The sequence below is a fragment of the Scylla paramamosain genome, chromosome 8, assembly GCF_035594125.1.
Source record: "Scylla paramamosain isolate STU-SP2022 chromosome 8, ASM3559412v1, whole genome shotgun sequence".
NCBI lineage: Eukaryota > Metazoa > Arthropoda > Malacostraca > Decapoda > Portunidae > Scylla > Scylla paramamosain.
The window spans coordinates 25664540-25669539 of NC_087158.1; the positions used below are offsets into that span (position 1 = coordinate 25664540).

Consider the following 5000-nt stretch of genomic DNA (forward strand, 5'->3'; position numbering starts at 1 on the left):
CCTTTCCCCCCCCCCTTCACACACACACACACGCACACACACACTCACACTCCCACACGTACACACTACCCTCTAGCCATGTGTGTTGTTTCTGTGTCGTCCTTCCCCCCCCCCCTCTCTCTCTCTCTCTCTCTCTCTCTCTCTCTCTCTCTCTCTCTCTCTCTCTCTCTCTCTCTCTCTCTTCTCCTTCGCTTATCTCTAGTCTGAACCGCATCCTCCGCACTTATGTAGAAGAGAATAAAGAAAGAATTAGGAAAAGGAAAAAAAGAAAGAATTAGGAAAATTATACACCCACGAAGACTAAGTGGGTTAAGTTAACGTTAGGTTATGTTGGGTTGGGTTACGTTGGCTTAGGTAAGTCAGGTTGGATTAAGGTAAGGAGCTGTAAGTCATAATGTGAAATAAAAGAAAAAAAATGTTACCTTAAATATTAAACATTAACATCAGACAGGATTTAACGAATGCATTTAAATGGCCACAGCTTCCACTGCTTAATTGTTACGGAGAAAAGGGGGGAAGGGAGGGGGGAACAAACTAAGTCGGATGTAAATGATGTACAAAACAAAGCCACACTAGGAAATGAAAGTTACTGTATCCATCATATTTCAACCACAAAAATATATATATAAAAAAAGGAAAAACATTCAGATAACTTTAATCTACAACACACACAGATAATAGGAAGAAATATTAGATGTGCGGCTTTTGAAGTAAGTCATAGAGAGAGAGAGAGAGAGAGAGAGAGAGAGAGAGAGAGAGAGAGAGAGAGAGAGAGAGAGAGAGAGAGAGAGAGAGAGAATAACACTCGAAAAAATATTTACCCTATTAAATTTCACACAAAGTCTAAGAATAAAGTATGATATTTGTTTTACTTCAAAAGTGTCCAGTGGTTAGAAAAGTAAAATAAAACAGGTAAAGAAAGGAGAAAAATAAAGGAAAACCCCGTTCAAATTACTCCCCCAAACAAACTTAAGAATAAAGAAAATTACCCTTATTTCACTACACACACACACACACACACACACACACACACACACACACACACACACGCGCGCGGCTCACTGGTCAGCGGATTGACGTAGTGTGTGTAGTATCAAGTGTTCGAATCCCGCTGACGGAGGAGTAAACATCATTATCGACTATAACTTTTTAAACGATTTATTTTTTTTTTTTTTGTATATACTGCAATCTCTAAAATAGTTGTAGAGCCTAGAAAAGATTAACCAACTCTCTCTCTCTCTCTCTCTCTCTCTCTCTCTCTCTCTCTCTCTCTCTCTCTCTCTCTCTCTCTCTCTCTCTCTCTCTCATACACAACACGTAAAAAATAATTGTGAAACAGTTTCATTTGCATTGTTTATCTAGTCTCAACCCTCCTCACCCTTTTGTCTTGCCACTTACCCCAGCCCTCCTCCCTCCTTCTGCGTCAGCAACACAATGAGTCAGCCATGCACGACCTCTGCTAACGTCAGAAGGGCAGCAGAACCTCGTCAGCAGGCAGGGAATGGAAGGACAAGATAGAAGACAAGGGAATGCAAGGGAGGGGAAGAGAAGTTATGAGAAGGAAAGGAATGGGGAGATATGGAATAGGAAAGGAATGGAATAGATAGGATAAGAAAGAAAATACAAGATAGAGATGATGAGAGAGGGGAAAAATAAGGGGAAGTAAGGTATGGGAAGGAAAGGAAACAAAAAAGGAAAGGGAAGAGAAGGACGACCGTTACACTCCTCCTCCTCCTCCTCCTCCTCCTTCTCTTTAGCAGCAGGGCACGAGCATCCCTCAGGAGCACTGCTGGTTGTTTCACACTCACCTCGACACACAGGTGACACGCACGTGCCTCGCCTCATTCACTCACTGACTCACCTGCGGGAAAGGAGAGAATAATGTTGAAATTGGCACACATTTCTGAACAACAACAAAAACACCAATAACCACCACCACCACCACCACCACTACTACTACTACTACTACTACTACTACTACTACTACTACTACTACTACTAATAATAATAATAATAATAATAATAATAATAATAATAATACAAAAACGTGTTCCTGTAATACGAATACTTTCATAAACATTTGCAATCTACTAAATATTTATGTGTCACAATTTTTGCTTTTTCAACACACGTACACACAAACACAGGAAGGAACACACACACACACACACACACACACGTAAGGATTACTCTTGTGGTGCTTCCTGTGTCACAATCACATATCTGGGAAAATGGAAACAAAAAAACAAAAAAGACCCAAAAATAATGTGTGTGTGTGCGTGTGTAATAAGGAAAACGTAATTGGAAGTGAGGCCGTGTTGTTATTACCCCCAGAGAGAGAGAGAGAGAGAGAGAGAGAGAGAGAGAGAGAGAGAGAGAGAGAGAGAGAGAGAGAGAGAGAGAGAGACTCGTAAGACCCAATAATACTCGTTTACATTCCATCACTACTTTCCTCTCTTCCCTTTAACTCCTTCGCATCTTTTCCTCTTTGTTGTAGCTTATTTGTATTACCTTAATGTTATACAAAGAATGAATAAGTAAGCACAGTTCCGGTAGGCAGTCTTGGTGCTTCCCTCGCCTCGCCTCGCCTTGCCTCGCCTTGTCCTGCTCTGACCCGGTCATTCACACACCCCTACGCTATCTTTCCCCACATCCTTCCTTTCCCCGACAGACAAGACCAAGACTTACGCTTCTCATACACACACACACACACACACACACACACGCACTCGTCCGCCTCTCGCCCCGTCTCTCCCTTCCAACTCCTCCTTCCAGCGTTTCGTCAGCTCATCCACAGTAAAGTGTTATGCTTTTACCCTCAGTTTGCTTTCTAGCCCCCGAGCAGCGCCTGTTATTGCTCCGCTCCATGTGTTGTCACGTCCTCGAGGTCTCCTGGCAGCCGACACTCACCTAACTAAACGGAACTTCGAACTTAACCTAAGCTAAGCAAATAGGGCATTGTACTTATCCTAATCTAACCTAACCTAACTAACCAAACTTCCAACTTAACCTTACCTAACCAAAAACGACCTTCTAACTTAACCTAACCTCGCTCTTCTTTTAACTCCCTAAACATAACCATCGTTTCCTGTGAGACTAAAGAAATGTGTACAGTATCATTATTATTATCATTTATATAATTATGCAATTCTACATCTTTTCACAAACATACTTTCTGTCTGACGTCAAGAAAAAAAAACATCAACAATAACAACAAAGGATTATGATTGTTATTTATACCATTACTATCACCGTGGAATCTTGCATCTTTTCACAAATATTTACTTTCTGTTCGACGTCAGCAAGCACAAACTTTACGTCACGGGGAATGTAAACTTTGGGGAAGCAACGCAAGTGAAGGCGGGCAGTAAGTGTGACGACAGCAACATTCACGCTTCTCTCTTTCTCTGTCTCCCTCTCTCTCTCTTTCTCTCTCAGCCGGTAGTGGTGGGAGTAGCCAGGCCGGTGAGGTGATGTCACGCCGGGCCAGGTGACGCAAGCCTTCACACACCGCACTAAATAAGCCATCAAGGGTAATTTCTCAGTAACACATCTTACAACATTGGCTGCAACTTAAGTTTTCTGCTGTTATGTCTGTATGTATGTATGTATCCCTGTTTGTTTGTATGTATGCATGTTTGTCTGTCTGTCTACCTATCTGTCGCTTTGTCCTTCTGTCTGAACGTTTGTCTGCTCTCTCTCTCTCTCTCTCTCTCTCTCTCTCTCTCTCTCTCTCTCTCTCTCTCTCTCTCTCTCTCACACACACACACACACACACACACCATTACCCTCTCTCTCTTACACCATTACCTTTGCATAGTAGTTCACACCACCAACGCCAGCAGCAGGAGCAACACGAGCAACATTACCAACGCCACCACTTCTCAAACCAACGACTCACTGTCAGCCTAACACATCCACCTACACCACCACCACCACCACCACCACTGCCACGGATGCTTCACACACAACCACACTTCACTGGCGCTTCGAAAAGTCTGACCAGCAGGATATGAGTGGGTGAAAACCTTATCACTGCGCAGCTGGTGGTTAGTGCTGGTGGTTCCGACGGCGTCCTAAGGGGTACTGTTAATAGCTCTTGTGGTGGTGTGGGAAAAGACTGTGGTGGCGGAGTGACGAACGACGTGGACAGAAGGACGGATGGACAGGCAGGAGAACGGGAGGACGGTCATCAAAGCGGACGTACGGAAGGAAACGAAAATGGAACCAGGCCAGAAAAGAAAACGTGGTGGTATGATTGAATGAAAGGAGCAAAGAACAGGAGACCAAGAAAACGTGCCGATTGTGAATGGACGGACGCAGGGAAGAAGGGGAAAGTGAGTAAGAGAGAAAGAGAGAGAGAGAGAGAGAGAGAGAGAGAGAGAGAGAGAGAGAGAGAGAGAGAGAGAGAGAGAGAGAGAGAGAGAGAGAGAGGGATTATTGAGGGTAGGAGAAACAACTTTTGCCAGTGAGAATGAAGGCTAATTTCTCTTTGTTGTGTCTCGGGCCGGAACAAATCGCCGCCTTGGACTGGAGTGCCATTCTTTCCCGGGGTAAATAGCTCCTGGTTACAGACACAAAGGGCGCGGTGAGGAGAACTGCCTGTCAGATGCCCGGTCCTTCCACCACCACCACCACCACCCATAACCATTCTGCCCCTCACCTACTACCACAACCTCCACTACCTTGACCACCACGATCCACTATCAGCCCCAACAACTCTCATCTTCATCCACTAACGCCCTCGCCTCTTCCTCTACCCTCCGCATCTACTACCCCCATCTTCCTCTTCTTTCAATGCCCTCCTCATCCACCTTCCTCAACCACTACACATAATCTCTCTTCCTTGTCTTCCTCCTCCTATCCACATCATCTCTCCTACACGTCCTCCTCCTCCTCCTCCTCCTCCTCTTCTTCTTCCTCTTCTAACCACTACGTCTTTCTCTCCAAATCACTACCTTTCTACTACACCCCCAATGTTTCTTCCTCCTCTTCCTCCT

General features: G+C 44.5%; 1 protein-coding gene across 2 annotated transcripts in view; it reads right to left on the reverse strand.

Annotated features, from left to right (window-relative positions):
* LOC135103038 (ras/Rap GTPase-activating protein SynGAP-like) overlaps positions 1-5000 on the reverse strand; it is a 90264-nt gene that overhangs the window by 71407 nt on the left and 13857 nt on the right. The window contains exon 1 of one of the 2 annotated variants that reach the window (XM_064008932.1): positions 3811-3949. The exons of the other annotated variant lie outside the window; for it this stretch is intronic. The gene's annotated coding sequence lies outside the window, so the exon portion shown is untranslated. Of the gene's footprint in view, positions 1-3810; positions 3950-5000 lie in introns of those variants that run through there. 2 annotated transcript variants of the gene reach the window in all.